Source organism: Gymnoscopelus braueri (assembly GCF_963280865.1).
Source record: "Gymnoscopelus braueri genome assembly, chromosome: 12".
Taxonomy (NCBI): Eukaryota; Metazoa; Chordata; class Actinopteri; order Myctophiformes; family Myctophidae; genus Gymnoscopelus; species Gymnoscopelus braueri.
The window spans coordinates 49,938,456-49,962,455 of NC_137614.1; the positions used below are offsets into that span (position 1 = coordinate 49,938,456).

Consider the following 24,000-nt stretch of genomic DNA (forward strand, 5'->3'; position numbering starts at 1 on the left):
ACACACAGAGAGAGAGAGAGAGAGAGAGAGAGAGAGAGTAGAAGCCATCATCAGACGTGTTGCAACAGATGGCTGTACAGTGCAGAGAAAGTGAGAGACAGAGAGTAGGAAGGTTTGCAGTGTAGAGGAGAGAGAGAGAGAGAGAGAGAGAGAGAGAGAGAGAGAGAGAGAGAGAGAGAGAGAGAGAGAGAGAGAGAGAGAGTAGGTAGGTTTGCAGTGTAGAGGAGAGAGAGAGAGAGAGAGAGGAGAGAGAGAGAGAGAGTGAGTAGGTAGGTTTGCAGTGTAGAGGAGAGAGAGAGAGAGAGAGAGATACTCATGCTGTCTACAGTTGCCCCTCCTTCTCTTTCTAACATTTCTCTCTGCCTGTTGTTGCCCACAGACAGACAGACAGACAGACAGACAGACAGACAGACAGACTGACTGTAAAACAGACAGACAGAGAGACAGACAGACAGACAGACAGACAGACAGAGCAGTGTGTAATGTGGGTAACATTATAGAGTTATGGATTTGCTAGCGGCTAACGGCTAATACCCTGCCTGGAGCGACAGCACAGCAAGGAACACTGAAGAGAGGTAACACTGTGACTCTCTGTCACTCTCACTGTTAACTGTGTCTGCTTCTCTAACTGTTAACTGTCATTATAACTGTAACTGTCACTGTTTGCTACTGTAACTGCTGCTCTACCTGTCATTGTCACTGTAACTGCCACTGCTACTGTACTCTGTAACTGTCATTGTAACTGTCAATGCCAGTGGTGGAAAAGGTGCTACATTTCCCCCCCAAAAAAGTATCAATACTGCAATGTAGAAATACTCTGTTACAAGTAAAAGTTCAGAATTCAAAATGTACTTGAGTAAAAGAACAAAAGTATCGGTATCAAAATGTACTAAAGTACCAAAAGTAGAAAGTACTCATTATGCAGAATATCCCATTTCACAAGTTTGTATAAAATGTATAATAATCTTTTTGAAAATAGCAGATCTACAATCACAACGCGTCGCATCAATACCCAGGGCTGAAGTGGTTAATGTATGTTTTATAATAATAATCAAAATGTACAAAGTAAACTAGTAACTAAAGCTGTCAAATAATTGTAGTGGAGTAAAAGTACAATATTTGCCTCTGAGATGTAGTGGAGTAGAAGTAAAAGTACTGAAAATTGGAAATACTGTATACTAGTACTCTGACTGTATAAACTGTCATTGTAACTGGCACTGCTACTCTCACTGTAACTGTCACTGTTACTGTCAATGTAACAGTGACAGTGACTGTAGCACATTCAGTGGTTCTCAAACATTTCAATTTCAAGGACCCCCACTTTGGTAAGCATTAGGCCACGGGACCCCCATAACTCTGAGAGTGTGACAAACGGAACCAAATGGACCCATGAGGGTCCATTTGGTTCCGTTTGTTACACTCTCAGAGTTACGGACCTGTAAGGGTCCATTTGGTTCCGTTTGTTACACTCTCAAGAGTTACAGACCTGCCAGGGTCCATTTGGTTCCATTTGTTACACTCAGAGTTACAGACCTGTAAGGGTCCATTTGGTTCCTTTTGTTACACTCTCAGAGTTACGGACCTGAAAGGGTCCATTTGGTTCCTTTTGTTACACTCTCAGAGTTACAGACCTTTAAGGTCCGTTTGTTACACTCTCAGAGTTACGGACCTGTAAGGGTCCATTTGGTTCCGTTTGTTACACTCTCAGAGTTACAGACCTGTAAGGGTCCATTTGGTTCCGTTTGTTACACTCTCAGAGTTACAGACCTGTAAGGGTCCATTTGGTTCCATGTGTTACACTTCAGAGTTACAGACCTGTAAGGGTCCATTTGGTTCCATTTGTTACACTCTCAGAGTTTACAGACCTGCCAGGGTCCATTTGGCTCCTGACTCATTTAGCTGGGGACCCCTGGAAGGCCCTCCTCATGGACCCCTGGGGGTCCCCGGACCCCACTTTGAGAGCCAGTGCTGCTGTAGCAGTATCAGTGATGCTCTGGACTCAGACAATGTGTGTACAATAATACATGCTGTAGTAATTTACCTGCTTCTTCCCTTCCTCTGGCACTACTCTATGGAAGCGCTTCCATACTACTCTGATTTCACAAGCGTCATGTAAATGTGAAACCCTGTTTCCTTTATAGACAGTGGTTCTCAATGTGGGGTCCAGACCAGGGACCCTCAGGGTTCCTTGAGGAGGTTCAAATGGACCCTTACAGGTCTGTAACTCTGAGAGTGTACACACCAAGCCCCCAGAGTTGCTGAGAAACATTGAAGCCGCCACCCCAGTGGCCAAAGCTGGAACTGCAGGCGGGGAGAAATACATGCACGAGCAAAACATACTGAGATATTTATATATATAAATATAAATATGTAAACATATTATACATAAATACATATGCATTTACATATAATATGCATCTCGAGTGTATTTAATAAATATCTTGCGTTCATTCCTGGCAACCGGGCTGCCGTAGGACGCAAAAGACACTAGTGCGCATGCTCATAACTCTATGGTGTGTCCAAAAGCGTCTCAATAATTCTACTTCCGGCAGGCTTCCGGGTGCTTCAAAACGCCACTGAGCACAATTCATTGAAAATGATAGCTGGGGGCGGGGCAATCCGCCCTCTAGTTATATTATACCTCTATGGTACACACTACACACGAACCAAATGGACCCAGGCCTGTCACAATTATTACATAATCGCAATTATTGAGATAATCGCAATTATTTTCCTTTAGTTTCCAGAAAGGTTCATACATTTGAAAAAAGTTGGAAGTAAAATAGTGTAAATAGCAGATCTACAAGCTCACAATGTGAATTTACACTATTTGTTGTAACACATTTTGAGTATAAAATATTAAATATGGCGTATTTTGGCCATAGCACATTATTTATTTGTATTATTGGTATAGTTCATTGTCATTCGTTTGTGTATTTAAAGACCCAATGACATGTTTTTGTCATAACTACCCCGTGCAACTCTCGTTTACAAGACTAAAAGCCACACAACTTAATTGTTGATCATTTGTAATGACAACCAATCGTCAAGTAAAATGTCATAATGGTGACAGTCCTAAATGGACCCTTACGTTACGGGTCTCAGGGGGACTCCCAGGGTTATGGGGGTCCTTGAAATTAAAAGGTTTGAAGGACCACTTAAACGATTTTCAACCGTATCTTCATATAATTGGTCCTCACTAGTGCTCGTTATAAGATGACACCATTTCCGTCGATTCACTCTGCGTCTCATTGGTGGACTGTGGACGGTTCAGAAAGCTGCCTGCCAATGACATCATCGATATAGAAAGTAAAAATAGAAAGTACAGCTTCTTCTCTTCCTGGAAAGTTAGAATTGTGAAATTGAAGCCATTAACTTGCATAAAAAAAGAAACCCAAAAGAAAGTTTGAAATCTTGTTTCCTGCCTATAGTCCATGAGCCAGAGCCGCAAAATTGAGCAATGTTTATCGAAAGAGTGGGCAAAACCATACCTATATTAAATTGTTTATAGGGTCAATATAAGTAAATAAATATATGGCAACCTTTCCACAGGAGCAGCCTTTTCATATTTATCACACAATTTGTTATTTTCCCCATACGTACATGACAGGTGAAAAAATTACAAAATCAAAAAAATAGTTATCATAATGAAACTTCCCCAGTTGATTACTTACATGAAGACAATGATTTATTGTATTACAAGTTTTCTGAAATTGTATATATAAATATGCAAATTAGGAATTTGGAAAATATGCCCGAATTTGCATAACTTTCCAGAATCAACATTGGAATATTGGACAAAGCCAGAGTGAACATTCTTATTTCATTTTGTTAAGATGTTGGAGTCAAAGGTTTTTAACGAGGGAATATTCAATATCTGTCTCAATTTTGGGGCTCTGGCTCATGGACTAAATGCCTAATTTGCATATTTAAATATACAATAAAAAAAAACTTGTAATACGATAAATCACTGTCTTCATGTAAGTAATCAACTGGGGAAGTTTCATTATGATAACTATTTTTTTTTATTTTGTAATTTTTTTCACCTGTCATGTACGTATGGGGAAAATAACAAAATGTGTAATAAATATGAAAAAGCTGCTCCTGTGGAAAGGTTATCATATATTTATTTACTTATATTGACCCTATAAACAATTTATAGGTATGTTTTGCCCACTCTTTCGATAATGAAATCTTGTCTGGCTCATGGACTACTACCAATGATGTCACTAGTAGGCAGGTTCCTGAACTGTCCACAGCCCTTCTCCTCCACCTCTTCTGAGACACAGAGCTAGTAGACAGAAATGGTGCCATCGTATAATTAGTAATAGTGAGGACCAATTATATGAAGATAGGGTTGAAAATGGGTGAAGTGGTCCTTTAAGAGAAAGCCTGTTAACACAACTAGATTCCTGCTTGAGAAAGCAGGGTGCTTGTCCATGTAGTATGCTGCTAACCCTTATCCTGCTTAAAGGCTCTTACTGGAAATGTGCATGTGATTGGACGACAATAACTCTCACAACTCTCTCCTATGGCCGCCACGATCACGACATTTTAGTTGACGATTAATTGTCTTACAAATAATTTGTGATTTAACGATTTAAATATGATTTTGGCATTGAACGTTGGAACATAAATTATAAATCAAAATTACATTTCTGTTTGACCTTTAGGCTTTGGAAAACAGATTTGCACAGGGAAAATATGACAAAAAAAAGTAAATATACAAAGAAATGACAAAATAGGCCATATTTAATAATGTTATAGAAAGTGTAAATAGCCTACACTACAGGCTATCTACAGGCTCACAACGTGCTACATCACAACGCGCTTGTAGATCTGCTATTGCTTATTTCCGCTATTTATAATTTTCATGTTTGAAAATGTTTCAACTTTCAACAGATGACTTTATACAGATGAATGGAAGCGATTCTGAAGGTTGTGTAAAAATAATTGCACTTTTCTCCTGTTTTGTTAATAATACACAAATAAAGTATCAATTAAAAAAAATTAAATAATAAGTAATGCTGAAACAAAGCTATCAAGGCAGCGATCACACTGAGGTAAGCTAAATCAAAATAGAAATGTATTGATAATAAATTACAGTAGGTAAATCACAGTGATGATGATATAGTATTAATAATAATAATATTGATAATATCACATAGTATGAAAAACGTATGTCCATTTTCCATTGGAGAGGCTATGTACTAAGAGATGTATTCTTGTTGATTTCTTGTTGACATAAACACGTTTAGTTTTACATAATGGTGTGAAATAGGTCTTTTCTACTCAGAGTGCAATGGTTTGTCTTAGAAAGACCATTGAGAACCATTGACTGTCAGGGAATTTGAATAGTACTTGTCAGGGACTTTCCACTTTCTGACTCTAAATACTGGATTAACTCATGTTGACTGGAGAGTTGCGTGTGTGTGTGTGTGTGTGTGTGTGTGTGTGTGTGTGTGTGTGTGTGTGTGTGTGTGTGTGTGTGTGTGTGTGTGTGTGTGTGTGTGTGTGTGTGTGTGTGTGTGTGTGTGTGTGTGTGTGTGTGTGTGTGTGTGTGTGTGTGTGTGTGTGTGTGTGTGTGTGTGTGTGTGTGTGTGTGTGTGTGTACACCGCATGTGTGGGCCTGTATGTATGCAAAGGCTCTACTATGCTTTGTGTGTGTGCGTGAGTGCGCAGACTGCGCACACATACTTCTGTGGGCCTGTATGTATGCAAAGGCTCTACTATGCTTTGTGTGTGTGCGTGAGTGCGCAGACTGCGCACACATACTTTTATAAGCTGTGGTTCCAAAACTGTTGTGGGTCAATCTATGTAAGTGATATCTTATTTTTTACCCCCGATTCTCTACTTTCATGCTGTACGTACAGTATAAGGCTGTGTCATCACATTTTACTTGACGATTAATTGTCATAATTATTGAATTGAGGTTTTGGCATTGAACATTGGAACATACAAATACAAATTTAATTTCTGTTTGCATTTTAGGCTTTGCACAAGGCGGATATGGACAATAACTTAAATATACACAGTGAGTGACTGACAATGAACCAGTACCAATATTCAAAAATAAATATAAAATAAATAATAGCGTACTCTGGCCAAAATAAGCCATATTTAATCATTGTATTCTTTCAATTAAATTTTCAAATTTGTAATAGTAGAAATAGCCGATCTACGATTTTGACGCTTATGCAATTTTTTAAAAACAATAATATATTATTATCTCAAATAACTGTTGAGAATGTTGAGTCATATTTCTCCTTTTTCCATTCAACCCCTCGTTCCCTCTCTCCTTTTCAATGTCTCTCCTTTCAGACAGACAGACAGACAGACAGACAGACAGACAGACAGACAGACAGACAGAGGCAGTTGATATTTGAGAAAATCTCCAGTTTCCTGATTGTGATTAATATTGATGGATACACACACACACACACACACACACACACACACACACACACACACACACACACACACACACACACAAAGGCGCCTGCCATCCCAGACATTGGGACAGAGGAGAAGAGCAGAACTTTAAATAAGACAGAGGATTAAGAGAGAGAGAGAGGGGGAGAGAGAGAGAGAATTGAGAGTATTTTGCGGTTTACCAGTTAACTCAAATTCTCATTTCATACTTCATTGCTTCTCTGTCCTCTCCTGTTATCTCCTCTCCTCCTCGTTGTATTAACCCATTCAATCCGGGAAGGCATCTGTGTCATTTTAAGATTTCTTTGGCTATTCAAAAATAGCAGATATGCAAGCACATGCCGCGCTATGAGCTTGTAGATCTGCTATTCAATCTTTGAATATATATATATTTTTTAAAGCGAATGTTTTTTACTCAAATCTTTGATTCTGGGGGGTCCCTGGAAAAAAACATTTTGAGATGGGGGTCCGCGGCCACATACATATCATTTTGGGGGTCCTTGAGAACCACTGATATAGAAATATACGTTGTTCTTAAAATATATATATATATATATTCAAAGATGAAAGAAGTTTGCACACATTGTCAAGATTTTTCAAAAATAGCAGATCTACAAGCTCGTAGTGCGCTATGAACTTGTAGATCTGCTATTTTGGAATAGCCAAAGAAATAAAAAAAATTACACAGATGCGTTCCCGGTCTTAAAGGGTTAACAACCCTCTAGACCTTTTTCAGTAAACTTGACCTAGCTGAGTTGGCTCAGTACTTTGTGCACACCTTTTGTCCCTCTACACCAAATCTCTTGCTGCTTGCGACAAACAATGTGCTGCTTGTGACACGATGTGAGCTTGTAGATCGGCTATTTTCACCACATTTCCCCCCAGAATAGGGATGCTAGGGTTTAAGTCTTGTCTCTAGCATATACTGCTGCTAATGTATATGCACACTGTACTTAGGGCTGTCACCATTACACATTTAAGTTGACGCCTAATTGTCACTCAAATAATTTTTTCTTTTATTGCACAGGGCAGATATGACAATATTTAATAATTTAAACATGTAAAAATAGCAGAAATAGCTGATCTACAAGCTTACAACGCGTGTGTAAAATGTGTGAAAATGTTTCAACATGGAAACGATTATGACGATTATGCAAAATAAAAATGCGATTAGACGAGTATGTAATAATTGTGACAGGCCTAACTGTACTAGGAGGTATACTTACTTACTTCTGTACTACTTGTTGGAGGACTTTCAAATTGAGGACATATTTTATGTCATAATATTTTATAATATTTAGGGAAAATAAACAGATAAATTAACCTTTATTGTTCCCCGTGGGGAAACTGAGGTGTTGTTTCAGCAAGACCGCAACATCAAGTAGCCGTGAACTGGTTTCTCTAATGGTTTATAATGATCACACTGAAAGAGGAAGTGTTGTTCTATAAGCTTCATTTATTTATTTGAAAACAAAGTTATGAAGCGCTTCACAGCTGCCAGAAACAAGCAATGACAGCAGAACATCAGTTCTAGTCCTCTGATACACTGTTGTTGTTTTTTTTCGCTGATTAATGCCCTACTTCATCATACAAGAGTGTCGCACAAAAGTAGTGAAAATAGCAGATCTACAAGCTCACAACGTGTCACAATAGATCGGCTAGATTTTGGACATACAAGGTTTGTGTCCGACAGCGACAATACAGTATATACCTAGTAAGGGGGGATGGGCGGGGCCAGCTGAAGAGGGGAGAGGGATTTTTTTTGTTTGAGGGAGGAATACATTGACGTCCAGTTGTCTATAAACGGGAAGTGATGAATGCACAGTGGTGGAAAAAGAACTCACTGTTTTTTACTTAAGTAAAAGTATCAATACTGCAATGTAGAAATACTCTGTTACAAGTTAAAGTCCGGAATTCTAAATTTACTTGAGTAAAAGTACAAAAGCATTGGTATCAAAATGTACTTAAAGTACCAAAAGCAGAAAGTTCTCATTATGCAGAAAGTCCCATTTCACAAGTTTTCAAATGTATAAAATGTATTAAAATCTTTTGAAAATAGCAGATCTACAAGCTCACATTGCAGTGAGCTTGTAGATCGGCTATTTTCAAATGGCCGAAAAGTATGTAGGGTTGTATAATTGATTACCGTATGTTTTGTAATAATAATCCAAATCTATAAGTAACTAGTAACTAAAGGTTTCAAATAAATGTAGTAGTGGAGTAAAAGTACAATATTTGGATCCGAGATGTAGTGGAGTAGAAGTAAAAGTATTGGAAATTGGAAATACTCAAGTAAAGTACAAATACCTGAAAATTGTACTTAAGCACAGTACTTAAGTAAATGTACTTAGTTACTTTACACCACAGTATAGAATGCATGGATCGCTTTTTCAAGCTCAGTAAAAGAGAGAAATGACTGTTACTGTACTGTACTGTACTGTACTGTACTGTACTGGCTTGGGAAACACTGTCAGACAGATATGGCAGATATGAACAGTAGGTTTACTGTGGTCTGAGAGGGAAGAGGAGGAATTAGAATGAGAGGCGGAACGGAGGCCATCAGAAAAGCTGTTATGATCTGGAAGAGGTCATGTCTGCTGGAAAATAACCCATTATGACCTGGAACGCATCTGTGTCACTTTAGATATCTTTGGCTCTTCAAAAATAGCTCGCACCGAGTGCCGCGCTATGAGCTTGTAGATCTGCTATTTTTGAAAAATCGAGAACAAATATTTTTTTATATTAAAAAAAAAAACTGTTTGGATTTAGAACGAAGACATTTGTAGAGTCGGCTTCAGGTCTTAATGGGATAAATGAGTCAGTGCAGTGTTTTGGAGGCACGGGAGGACAAGACAACCCAAACATTTCGCAGGAGTTCCGGAGTGTGAACTCATACAGGATACAGGATAAAGAAGAGAAAATTGGGGAGTGGTGAAACTAGACAAAAGGTGGAAGCTGGGGAACACTATAAAATTGGAACTGGTGTGAAGGTTATATTGAAGCTTTGTGGGGTTCTCTTGCCTAATTGGATAAAATGGTATCTTATCCGCGTCTCGACCTGAACATTTATCTTTCTGTTTACTAGAGAACCGGGGAGATCCCGGTTATTGAACGCACACACTATAGCAATGATTTCTATCACAATATAGAGCTTTAACTAATTAACTGACTCACAAAATGGTGTTTCAAATTGGTACCATTAATAGCAGATTACTGCAGATAGATACCGATGTCTTCAAAAAAAGTCAAATGATGACCAATATCTCTGGCTCTAGTAAGGATGGCAATGTTGGTCAGTTCAAACCACTTTGGTCTGGTTTGTCAGGGTTTAAGACTTGTTTCAAAGACCAAGATTGGCAGGGGGGGGGGGTGGGGGGGGTCTCTGTTTTTGGTATCCCCCTCTGGTCATTCATCTTTATGTCCGGAGGAGGATATGTTTCTTGTTTCATACCTGCTTTTGGTCAGACTGTATTAATTGCATTAATTTCCTTTTTGGGAAATGTAGACTGTCTGATAAGTTTGATATTAATGTTTGATAATACCACAATTTAATTAAAAAGTATGTTTTGTTTTTTTTACAAATCGAACTAATAGGACAGGCACATAAGTCATTTTGTAACTGGCTGCCCTTTGAGGTTGACAGGAGAAACCAATTAATCTGCAAAGGAAAGCAATTTAATGTACGTGTCTAGAAGAGGAAGAGCTGATGCTGTGAATGATTGCATGGTGTCTGGATCCAGTTCATTTCTCTAGTTGTTAATAAGAGTTAGAAGTGAGGTTCTCGTACGCATTCATTATTGTTTTAATGCAGGAATTGTGTCAGGAAATGTATGAGGTCTGTTTCCTGTGGTGTTTTTTTTTTTGGGGGGGGGGGAAGCCGCCATTGCAGGATATCAGATATTATTTGATCCATTCAACGGTAGCAGGGACCAGCCAAGATTGCACTTTGACGCGCTGCAGTTCTGCATAGATCTGTTCTGTGGCTGGACATTCGTTCCAATTCTGTGGTTCTCAACCTAAGTCTTTCTTTTCTTTTCTTTTTATTATGCAAGCCCATTAGCACGTGCATACGTCATACTTGTTTTCTCTTCTTTCTGTTGCATGTCGTGTTTGATAAGCATGGTTGAGAAAAATGAGAAAATAATATCTATAGAGACTGTGTCACCTTTACATTAGATGTATTTTACACGTTGATTCTGTAAGAGCATGTAAAACAGAGTGTGCTGCTTCATTTTTGTAATGAATTAATCTTGTTCATTGAGGCATTGGATCGATATCAATATGATGAGACCACGATCATTTATGACCAAAGGTGATACCCAAAGTGCTGTCTCTTGTAATTGTTCAATAGGAATATTGTGTATTTTATTTTATCAGTTTTGGGTCAGCTATCAGCTGACACATTGATCCAGTTGATACCTTTGCTACTACATTGTTGAGCTTGAGCTTTGTCTGACACTAAAGGAAGATCGTTTGTAAAACTATAAAACAATAAAGTCCCCAAACAACTCCCACGAGGTACTCCACAACTGACACGAGTCGACTGACCTTTGACAAACTACCGTTAAGAAAAACTCTCTGCCTTCTATTTGTTAAAGGAGAATACCGGACAAATTAAGTGTTGTCTTTGATGTCTCGTTACTCACCGACCGACGTGAAAAGTGGCGTTCTTTTTTTCCATAGATTCCCGTGTCGTCATTTTTTAAACCCCCTCCGTTGTCAGAATGGGAGCGCGTGGGTTAGGGAGATTCGTCTATTATAACCGAGGCAAAGTTGTTTTTCTCTCTACTGCTAGTCATTGTGGAGTCTCATGATAGTCAAACATGCGTTGAAATTTCCTGCGAGGCCACCGTTAATGGCGAACGAGTTAACACTGGTTGCTTGTTTCCAGAACCTGGCAACACGAGTTGCCAGGTTCTGGAAAGAAACAAGCATCCAGTGTTAAATCGTTCGCCATTAACGGTGGCCTCGCAGGAAATTTCAACGCATGTTTGACTATCATGAGACTCCACAATGACTAGCAGTAGAGAGAAAAACAACTTTGCCTCGGTTATAATAGACGAATCTCCCTAACCCACGCGCTCCCATTCTGACAACGGAGGGGGTTTAAAAAATGACGACACGGGAATCTATGGAAAAAAAGAACGCCACTTTTCACGTCGGTCGGTGAGTAACGAGACATCAAAGACAACACTTAATTTGTCCGGTATTCTCCTTTAAGTATAACTATCCATGCTGCAGTGAAAGTCAAACTGTATTGTACCCATTAAAGCCGGGAACGCATCCGTGTAATTTTTTTGCGTTGGCTATTCAAAAACAGCAGATATACAAGCTCACAGCGCGGCATCGTGTGAGAACTACTGGTTTAGAAGGCATTTGTAGAATCGGCCTTGTAGGTCTTGATGGGTTAACCCATTCAATCCGGCAACGCATCTCTGTCATTTTAGATTTCTTTGGCTATTCAAAAATAGCAGATCTACAAGCTCAGTCTGCTATTTTTTGAAAATTTGTGAAAATCTTTAAATATATATTTTTTAAAGCAAACATTTGTAAAATATGTTGTTCCAGGGACCCCCAGAAGCAAAGATTTTAAAATGTTCGCTTTAAAAATATATATATATTCCAAGATTTGCACAAATTTTCACGATTAAAAAAATTAATAATAGCAGATCTACAAGCTCATAGCGCGGCACTCTGTGCCGCGCTATGAGCTTGTAGATCTGCAATTTTTTGAATAGTCCAAAGAAATAATAAAAAAACGACAGAGATGCGTCGCCGCCTGGATTGAATGGTTTAAGCTTATCTAACGACGAAAAATGATCTACAACATCAAAAGCTGCAGTGTCAGATCAAGTAGAACGACACCCTCCAATTTTCCATCATCCATTTCATCTATCATTTGTGTCACAGCTGTGCATGTAGATTGCAGAGTGACCAGGCCTATAGGCATGCTGCTGATGTTATTATATCCCTGTGTTATCTCAGCAGCGTATAACAGGATGCTGTCGACAGACACAGGCCCTGAAGAGAGAGACCTTGGTATGGCTAGAGTTGTTCCGATAATGTACCAGTATCGGAAAAGCTGCCTATATACTGCCTAAAATGCCGGTATCGGTATCGGCGAGTATGGCAGTCTATGCCATTTCCGTACCATGTAATTTATCACGTGAATCTGATATTTCATTTGCAGTAATATTTTGAATCTTTCAGTTGATGTTGCACGATTGTTTTATACTCTTACTGTACTATTTACATCAGAGGTCTTCAATGTTTTCAGGCCAAGGACCCCTTAGCTGAGATCTGAGAGAGAGATGAAGCAGGGACCCCCCACTGCATTGTTTACAATTGTGTTGCAGATTAAACTTTTTCATAGATTTCATAGATAGCTTTGTTCATTTCAGACATTTAACCACTTAAACCTTGAATATTATAGTACTTAATTTGCTCCTTTTCCCCCCCTACACCAAACCTCTTTGCCAAAAATAGCTGATCTACAAGCTCAGAACGCCTCGCTGCATGAGGTGTTGTGAGCTTGTAGATCTGCTATTTTCGGCTAATGTTCCCGTCAGAATAGGGATGCTAGGGTTCAAGTGGTTAATGTAAAAACACATCCTATTACACAAAGATTTGGCAACCCCCCCTATAGTAGCTCTGAGGACCCCCCCCTGTTGAAGACCCCTGATTTACATTATTTGTTTTCTATTGGTAGCATTTGAGACACCAGACTGCCAGATTTTGTTACAGATATCTTCCATGCTTGTGCCTTTCTGGATAGAAAAAGTCCTTTCTGCTGTCGGCAACATGCTGTATGAACCAAGATGTCTGATGTCATCCACTTCCTTGATGTGGGTTCCATTCATTAAGCCATTTAGACCGGGAACGCATCTGTGTCATTTTTAGATTTCTTTGGGCTATTCAAAAATAGCAGATCTACAAGCTCATAGCACGGCACCGAGTGCCGCGCTATGAGCTTGTAGATCTGCTATTTATTATTTTATCGTGAAAATGTTTGCAAATCTTTGAATATATATATATATATATATATATATATATATATATATATATATATATATATATATATATATGTATATGTTTTTTAAAGCGAACATTTTTAACTAAAGTCTTTGCTTCTGGGAATTCTACAAATATGTTCTAAATCCTACAGTTTTTTTGAAAAAAGTATGTTTCTATATCAGTGGTTCTCAAACTTTTTTCATGTCAAGGACCCCCAAAATGTATTTTGTGTATTTGGCCGCCGACCCCTGTCTCAAAATATTTTGTTCCAGGGAAGCAAAGATTTGAGTTACAAATGTTCGCTTTAAAATATATATATATTCAAAGTTTTGCACACATTTTCAAAAATAGCAGATCTACAAGCTCGTATTGTCTCGCTTGTATATCTGCTATTTTTGAATAGCCAAAGAAATCTTAAAATGACACAGATGCCGTCCCGGTCTTAATGGGTTAATGTGATAGATGCGTGGGTGGGGTAGGGTGGTTGATGATGATCATGCATTCAGTTCCCTTTGCACGAGTCCCTACTTTAGCAGCAGATTCTTCCAATGAGATAAGAAGTATAGCTGAGCAGATGTTGTTGTGCTCTGTGGTTTAGGGCGAGTCCGTCTGCATAGCCGCGTACGGTCAGTTGAATATTTCTGACACTGACGTCTGATACTGACTTCTTCTCACAATGAGGTTCTTGTCACAGAGTTAATTCACAGATTGTCACAAGACATACTGTAGTCCACTCCACCACGACCACCATGATGATGAACCGAAAAGGCTCAATACTCTCTGTTCTACCGTACAATTCTTGACTTTGTGACATCACACTTTGCCCAGATTGCCTGTTAACGCAGATACCTCTGTCATGTTGGAGTTCAAATCTGATTGAAAAAGGATTGCTTTTCCCCCCCAAATGTCAGGAAAATATGTTGCAGTGAGGATTAGATTAGATAGTTTCAGGATGGCTGTTTGGCCAAGTTTCAGCATTTAATTTGGGACATGGCCTACTTGTTAACTAGTCGTACGAACGCTTGTTTTATTGTTGTATTGTTTTATTGGATCTTGTTTAGTCGATACACTTATTTGTTTTAGCTCGTGCTCATTTGATTTTGCTATTTGCTATTTGCTATGTCTCATCTGTTTAAGGAAATAGGTAGCTGATATATTGCACTTTTACCTTAGCGCTAGGTATACTCTTGGTTGCTTGTTTTAGCAGAAAATGCACTTAAGACTTCTGGTGATTAGTAGTTTTCGTTCCCTACCTATGTTGAATGCACTTATTGTAAGTCGCTTTGGATAAAAGTGTCTGCTAGATGACTGTAATGTAATGTCCAGACCACTGGCTTTTTGGGGCTTTTAGGGACAGAAGTTTATCATATATTTTTTGTTCAGCGATGCGAAGTCAAGAAGGTTCTGTTTGTCTATTATAGTTTCAAAACGCCTTTGTTTTTTCTTTAATGGATGTGATCTACGTATATTCCAGAGCAAATTGCTTGTCTATAATTGCGCTTGATCATAAATAATTGTTGTTGAATTGAAATTGAGCCTTCTTTTTTTTATAGCTCAAATGGTGTTTTGATGTTATTTAATAAGGGTTTCACTATAGTGGTGATTTGTTTGATTTCAGTGTTCTGTTTCAATGTCAAGTCTTTCAATTTGGATTCTGTTTCAGTTGCAATAGTTGTCATTATATTATTGATATGTCCTCGTCGATAAACGTGCAGAGTGTGTCTTCAGCTGTTCTTTTGTCAAACTTGGTATGAGGTACAATAAGACAGACAGACGGACAGACAGAGAAACAAACATTCTCATTAGGGTTCCCTGGTGAGGAAAGTGTCTGCCTCATCCTGAGAGACACACACACACACACACACACACACACACACACACACACACACACACACACACCCAAGTGGGAATTGGCTGCTCAGAACCGATTGTGAAAGAAGGCAGAAAGTCATTACCTCTCTGACGTGTGTGTGTGTGTGTGTGTGTGTGTGTGTGTGTGTGTGTGTGTGTGTGTGTGTGTGTGTGTGTGTGTGTGTGTGTGTGTGTGTGTGTGTGTGTGTGTGTGTGTGTGTGTGTGTGTGTGTGTGTGTGTGTGTGTGTGTGTGTGTGTGTGTGTGTGTGTGTGTGTGTGTGTGTGTGTGTGTGTGTGTGTGTGTGTGTGTGTGTAAGCCTGTCATCAGTATGCTGGTCAGACTTGGCAACAGAAGGAAAGAGAAGAACATGGAGCGAGAGAGAGAGAGGAAAATAAATCAACTACTGGGATGGATCGTTAAAAATGTTTCCATTTGGATTTTTTCCATTTCAATATGAAAATACAGGGTCAGAGCTGGGGGTGCAAACGTTAATTTAACAAATAAATTAAATCAATGATAAAAAATAATAGATTTTAATGAAATAATAGATTTTCAAAAATTGCTTAATTAACAGAAACTGCTGTATGACAAAGTATAGAATAGTGCAAGTAGATCGACAAGCTCGTATGAGCTTGTAGATCTGCTATTTTTAAATAGCCAAAGTATAAAATAATGGTTAAAGTGAGTTACACAGAATGCGTTCCCGGTTTGAATACAATGCAATAATCAGACCTACAAAATGAGTTATGACTTAGATTGACCCAACCGTTTGGAAAGTAGAAATAGGTTTTTCTTTCAATCAAATGTTTAAGAAATCTGGCTGGTCTTTGCACAGCTCAAAATATATCTTTGGAAAAATAATTTATTTCAAATATATATTACATTCCCACACAAAATAATATTAGATTAAATGAAATAATTATCTCAGTGGATCTCGATTTCACCTTATGGAACAGGGTTAGGGTTAACATGTCCAGTTCTGTTTGTTGGAATGCCCGTACAATGGAAACAATGGACTTGAAAAGCGCCAACATGTCTTTGCTATTAAGACTGATGGCAATAAAATGCTCCATCTATCTACCATACCATGGAGGATTCTTGGTTGTTGTTGTTTTTTTTTACCCCTTTTTCTCCACAATTTAATTGATTCCTCCCCACACACATTTCTGTGAGTTGTCACTGCTGTCGTATCCCTATAGAGCATCGCAGTTCCCGCCCACTTCCTGGTTTTTCGTGGTGCCGGAAGGAACAACTCAATGCATTTTTCCCATTGACATTTCCAAAAATATTTGTATCTAATAATTTAAGCCTCGAATCAAGCCATCATGACATCACATGAATCATGACCATAAAACGTTTGATTCTGTGATTATTTTTTTTGAAAACGGCAAAACAAAGGGTATTTATTAAATATAGTATATCATATAATTAAATATAAAATAAAATAAATCACAGAAAAAAAACGTTTTATGGTCACCAAGAAAAACCAGGAAGTGGGCGGGAACTGCGATGCTCTATAGGCTCTATGCACAGCAGCCATATTATCACTTCCTTCACAGGTGTTACCAATGATACTAATGAAGGCTCTGTTCCATTTTAGTGTAGCACAGTGGAACTCTGAGATTTGGTTCCATCTGTACACTCTCAGAGTTACACACCCGTAAGGGGCCATTTGGAACCCCCTCAAGGAACCATGAGGGCCCCAATTTTAGAACCACTGGTGTAGCAAACAAACCTGTGAATTCCTTCACAATATGGCTGCTGTGCTTAGAGCCTATAGAGCACCGAAGTCCTGACGTGACTCGTTCATCCCCAGGTTTGCGGAAGTAATTTCTCTATGGAGAATAACATTGGGTCATCTTAGAATCGTCTCATATAAGAATTGTGGTCCAAAAATAAACACCGCGTGTCGGCGTTATTGTCAGGGAGGAGGTTCTGTATAGTTTATGATAGTCAGTCACTTATATTTGATACAGTCTGTTTCTGGCGAAAATGTAACTAATTTGGCGGAAGTAACATTAGCGTTTTCTCACCGTCAGTTGATGCTTCATATCCAGAAGAGTCAACCCGCCGTGGTCATTTGTTTATTTTTGGAACACAGTTCTTATTTGACGCGATATTAAATACGTCTATGGGATTCAGAACGGGGGTGGAAAACTGCGAACCAGGTAGACAAACAAAGGATGTGTAAATGACGTCAGACTTCGGCGGTCTATTGTGTTCCACAGTGGTGATGGGCAGGCACTTAACCACTGAGCCACCCGAGTGCCTTCCCATGGAGGGTTCTAACCTCAGTCTGCAAACAAAAACTCCCCACTGGGAGGACGTAGCCCTAGCGCCTCTGTCCTCCCGTTCAGCACACCTGACATGCTCCATCCCAGCCCGTATGAGTCCCCTCTCACCGTATGGATAGGGCTGTCTGTCACCATTACACATTTGTAGTTGACCATTAATTGTCACTCAAATAATTGCGATTAACGATTTAATTAATTGTGTGTTTGGCCATTGACATTGGAACATATGAAGCCTTTTAGAGGCTTCGTAATCACAAATTGCTCAGGGTAGATATGACAAATAACTGAAATAATACAAAGAAATTATTGACATATTTAATAATTTTATACATGTAAAAAAAACAGAAATAGCTGATTTATAAGCTTACAACGCATCACGAAGTGATGCGTTGTAAGCTTGTAGATCTTCTATTTTTGCTTTTTTTTTATATTTGAAAATGTGTGAATTTTCAACATGGAAACGATTATGACGATTATGCAAAAATAACTGCGATGATCTCTAATAATTGCGATTAGACGATTATGTAATAATTGTGACAGGCCTACGTATGGCTTCCCTCCCCCAAATACGTCACAATAGTGTTGGTATAGATCATTGGTTCTCAAAGTGGGGTCCGGGGACCCCCATGGGTCCTTGGGGGGGAGGGGGGGTTCCAGGGGGTCCCCAGCAAAATGTGTTAATATAGCATCACAATTATTTTATACTTTGGCTATTCAAAATCGTGAAAATGTGTGCAAACCTTTGAATAAATGTATTATTATTTATTTTTTCAAAGCGAACATTTGTAACTCAAATCTTTGCTTCTGGGGGGTCCCTGGAACAACACATTTTTAGATGGAGGTCCGCGGTCAAATATAAATCATTTTGGGGGTCCTTGACATGAAAACGTTAAGAACCACTGATATAGATGAACCCCAGCGATCGAGGTGCGAGCAGAGGTGCCCTTGCCGGGAGGTCCGACGGCCGTGTGCTGTTGTATGAGTCGCATATCGATAGGGCGGTGAATGAGTCATCTTTTATTTAGTAGAAATTGCACACAGTACTTTCTTATGTAATATTGTTACCACACTTTTAATGTTTAATGTTATCATAAAGTATTAACTGATAATAAGACATTTTCTTTCTTGACCAGCCAACAGCATTGTGTGTGTGTGTGTGTGTGTGTGTGTGTGTGTGTGTGTGTGTGTGTGTGTGTGTGTGTGTGTGTGTGTGTGTGTGTGTGTGTGTGTGTGTGTGTGTGTGTGTGTGTGTGTGTGTGTGTGTGCGCGCGTGTGCGCATGTACAGGAGTGCCCAGTGGTCATCTCCCAGTAGACTCTCTGTTCTCCATCAGTCTATTTCTGTCTCTGAGTGGGATAGATGGATGAATCACCTGCAGGCGGAGAGAGAGAGATGGAGAGAGCGGGAGGAAGAGAGGGATAGAGAAAGAGAGGGATAGAGAAAGAGCGTAGAGGTCATGGAGGAAGCGGATAGCCTACAGATGTTATTATGCATACATACAGTGTGTTATGATGTAAAGAGAAAGGAAGCATACACGTATGCAATCCATGCATGCATACATTGCACACGAACACACACACACACACACACACACATACACACACACACACACACACACACACACACACACACACACACACACACACACACACACACACACAAGCTGGCCAGCAAAAATTGCGGACTTGTGCAAAAAACATGCCTCTCTCTCTCTCTCTCTCTCTCTCTCTCTCTCTCTCTCTGACACACTCAAGCTTCTGTTCAGTCAAAAGCCGCCTAGCAACAATTAACCACACATACATTCACCCAATCGTCAAATACTTAAGGATGTAACCGTTTCCAGTGGTGTAAAGTAACTAAGTACATTTACTCAAGAACTGTAAATCTTTGAGGTATTCTTACTTTACTGGAGTATTTCCTATTTTCAGTACTTTTACTTCTACTCCACTACATCTCAAAGGCAAATATTGTACTTTCCACTACAATTATTCGAAAACTTTAGTTACTAGTTACTTTGTAGATTTTGATTATTATCACAAAACCACATCAGCCCTATATAGATTTCGGCCATTTGAAAATAGCCGATATAGAAGCTCACAATGCGTCGCGATGCGACGCATTGTGAGCTTGTAGATCTGCTATTTTCAAAAGAGTTTCATACATTTTGAAAACTTGTGAAATGGGACATTCTGCATAATGAGTACTACTTTCTACTTTTGGTACTTTAAGTACATTTTGAATTCCGGACTTTTACTTGTAACAGGGTATTTCCACATTGCAGTGTTGATACTTTTACTTGAGTATAAAATGTGAGTACTTCTTCCACCACTGAGCGTATCTATCAGTGAGTGACTCCAGGCTTGCAGCACTGCAGCAGGGTCCCGGGAATCCTGTGTGTTTCTAATGCAGTGGTTTCAAGGACCCCCATAACTCTTGCGAGTGTAGTAGAAGGGTCCATTTACTGTAGACACCCCCCCCCCCCCACCCCCCCACAAGGAGGGTCCCTGGACCCCACTTTTGAGAACCAACTGGTCTAATTTATGTGTTTTTGTTTTCAGGTCCCTGCTGACTTGCTGTGGAACACTGGTTACACGGCAGGTAACACACACACACACACACACACACACACACACACACACACACACACACACACACACACACACACACACACACACACACACACACACACACACTCACTCTTTTACCTCAAGGTTAATTTCTAAGCACAAACCTACTGACTGATTGTCTTTCTAATTCAAAATGTGTGTGTGATGAATTCCCCACTTAATGGGTCCTGCAGCGAGGCTGCTACATCTGCTTTGATACTACATCCATCACACACACATGCACGCACGCGCATGCACACACACACACACACACACACACACACACACATGCACACACACTGCAGCATGTGAAGCTGCTGTTTTCCTGCAGTCTTAAGTCCGTGTTTTTCCATGGCAGCATTTTGTCATAATTTACACGAGTTTATAATCATTCACACAATTACATTACTACCCAAAGAACTACTTAAACTAGCACTGATATATATATATATACGTAGCTTAACTGCTTTTGTGTGGCTTTTAAAAGTTTTCACATTATTCACATACTTTCAACCACATCAACCCTAGCCGTGCTTCAGACATTATTATCCCAGAAAATAATATCTCCATTAAACTGTGGAGCCATACTTGTACACTGTACTACATGTATATAATAAAACTTAGGGCGGCAGTGGCTCAAGAGGTAGAGCGGCTGCTTGGGAATCGGAAGGTTCCCGGTTCGATCCCGGAGCTCCCTCTGTGTCTTTGAGCAAGACACTGAACCCCTAACTGCTCCAGATGAGCATGTTGGTGCCTTACATGGTTTTCTCTGGCTAACGGTCGGACTACACTAGACTTTTGAATGTCAAACCTCTGAATGTCTAATCCTAACCCCAACCCGAATGTTTTCCTAATAGTAATCCTAACACTAAATGCATTTCTTTTTACCATAAAACAATCCTCACACTTTTACATATTTTTCATTTTTCATACCAGTAACCTGTAAGCTGATTGTATGACGTTCTGTATAGTAGTGTGTATATCTGTCTGTCTCTTATATGTCATCATGATTTGTGTGCATGGGGATCTCATCTTAAACAAGCTGCGTGCTGTATGAGCCTTCCAGTTTAGTAGACCTTGTATTGTGAATTTGTACTTCCATGTACTACACTCTGTGTGTGTGAATGAATGACTCCTCTGACAGGAGGGAGAATTATAATGTATTTTTGTGATGCTGAGCTGGCATTAGGACCATGCTTATTAACATTCATTCAATAACAAAATATGAATTCTGCATTCCAGCAGCTTGTATGAGTTCCTGTCTGTGCACTATGGGAATATTTTAGTCATGCTGCTTCAGTTGAACCTCATAAATGAGTTTACTAATTACATGCATTTAATCTATTGCAATGTGACTGACACTTTGTTCATAAACATATACAGACACACACACACACACACACACACATGCACATACTGCGCACACAACACACACAAGGCATATGAGTTGCAGAGCAAAGGCTCTGTAACTCACAGGAACGTTTCAAAACTGCCCTAAAGATACACCTTCAGGAGGCTGCAATTCAAAAATGGCCCCTGTCTAAGTCTTAACCTACCCCCCCTAACCCCCCCCTCCTTCATTTTCTTCTTTTGTATATATATTTTTCTCTCTTCATACCAGTAACCTGAAAGCTGATTGTATGACATTCTGTATAGTAGTGTGTATACCTTTCTGTCTCTTATATGTCATCATGATTTGTGTGCATGGGGTTCTCATATTAACAAGCTGCGTGCTTAATGAGTCTTCCAGTTTAGTAGACCTTGTATTGTGAATTTGCACTTCCATGTACTGTGATTCTCATGTCTTACTAAATAAAAGTACATCAATCAATCAAAACACAACTCCACTATTAGGCCTCTCTCTCTCTCTCTCTCTCTCTCTCTCTCTCTCTCTCTCTCTCTCTCTCTCTCTCTCTCTCTCTCTCTCTCTCTCTCTCTCTCTCTCTCTCTCTCTCTCTCTGTGTAGTTATCAGCTTGAGTCCTGCCACTGAGTGATGATCCATATTAATATCCATCTATCAATGTATCTATTATGTATAGCTGTACAGATGTGTGCCCGGGTAGCTAAGTCAGTAGAGCGTTCGCCTTTGAATCACATGGTTCTGGGTTCAATCCCAGGCACTGTTTCAAGGCAAGTAGCCTACTGGAAGCTGATGGTACAGTACATACTGTACATGTTGTTTAAACCAGTGAAGTTGCTTGCATAATACATTCATATCAGGGGCCCTTTTGATACAAAAACTCACAGCAAATACAGTCAATCTACGCCACTGCCTGTAGAACAACATCAGTGTTGTAGATGGTGCATTTATATAGCACTTTTATCCAAAGAACTTTACATAGATTGTGTATTACATTCACCCATTCACACACCCATTCACACACACATTCACACACACATTAAAGGTAGGGTAAGTGATTTGCGTTGGTTAAAATAATTGTTAAATAGCTCTATATTCTGATAGTACTCATTGCTATAGAGTGTTTATTCAGTAACAGGAGTCTCCTTGTCTCTCCAGCTCTTTATAAAACAGAAAAAGCATTTTCGTTTCAGTTTCAGTTTCATTTCCAATTTTATCCAACCAGGACAGAGAACTCAATCAGGATACAGATTAAACAAGTGAAATTGGAAGTGATGACACTAAGAAATGAGCATGCAAAATTGGAACTGGAACACTATACAAATTAAGCTTAAAAATGGGTACTTTCTCCTGATTGGATGAAATTTTGACACCTACCGAAAAATGTATTTTCTTTTTATTAAAGAGCTGGAGAGACAGGGAGACATCTGTTACTGAAAAAACACTCTATAGCAATGATTACTATCAGAATATAGTATTTTAACCTTTTAACAAAATACTTTTTGTTTTAACCAAAAAATATCACTTACCCTACCTTTAACACACACATTCATACTGTATGAATCATACACAAATTCCACGCGTATGCGTGGAATTTACTGCGCGCATACAGTGCATTTGAAAAGATCCAATTGATATCAATGATACCGGCCACACCAGGCGCGCGGATACGCGAGCCCTGTATACGCACTCTTTAAAATAGGACTGGATCTAAAAGTGCGTGTGTGCGTATACAGTATGCGCTTGTGCGTGTCGCTTTGAAAAGTCTGGTGTAGATGCAGCGTAAGTAGCGTAATGTGTGTGTGTGTGTGTGTGTGTGTGTGCGTGCGTGCGTGCGTGTGTGAATGTAAAGCTCTTTGGATAAAGGTGCTATATAAATGCAACATTTAACATTTTGTATTATAATGATTCACTGTTTCTCTTGTGTCGCGATTAGCCGACCGCCGCTGTGTGCGTTGCATCCGACTACACATTATCACTCTCAACGTGTCAGGCTCCAGAGACCGGAGTTACTAATGTAACCCAGGCTCATTGAACTCCTCTCCTTTGTTAATAATAGGAGAGAGATTTAATAAGCCCGAGTCCAACCCGAGCCCGCTCTATTAATAAATAAATAAAAGGCCCACGTCTAGCCCTAATTAAAGGGGTACGTCGGGGCCCATCGGGCTTTCAGACCTCTCCGGTTGTGGACCGCGGACCACCTGTTGCCTACCGTTGGCCTAGTAGTCGCCAGAGAAAACAGCAAATCACAAATCTGCGAATCATGAAATACGGTGGACGTATTACCCCCAGAAACCATGCAACGTTTGTAGATGTGGACCATGTCGACAATGTCGACTCAATCCTAGATTATATATTTTTTATTTCAAAGTACATTAAAACTAAGAAGTTGTGGAAACTCCTGTTGTGGAATTCTGGATCAATCAGTAATTGACGAGGCA

The 24,000-nt window shown here is 39.5% G+C and overlaps 1 long non-coding RNA gene and 1 pseudogene across 2 annotated transcripts in view; both read left to right on the forward strand.

The window, feature by feature from the left end:
* LOC308096228 overlaps positions 1–24,000 on the forward strand; it is a 183,580-nt gene that overhangs the window by 123,531 nt on the left and 36,049 nt on the right. The gene's annotated exons all lie outside the window — the stretch shown is intronic.
* The window catches only part of LOC308096202 (extracellular sulfatase Sulf-2-like), a 59,741-nt pseudogene continuing 36,049 nt past the window's right edge, over positions 309–24,000 (forward strand). The window contains exons 1-2 of the transcript XR_013935136.1: positions 309–575; positions 20,151–20,190. The product of XR_013935136.1 is annotated as an extracellular sulfatase Sulf-2-like (transcript). The remainder of the gene's footprint in view (positions 576–20,150; positions 20,191–24,000) is intronic.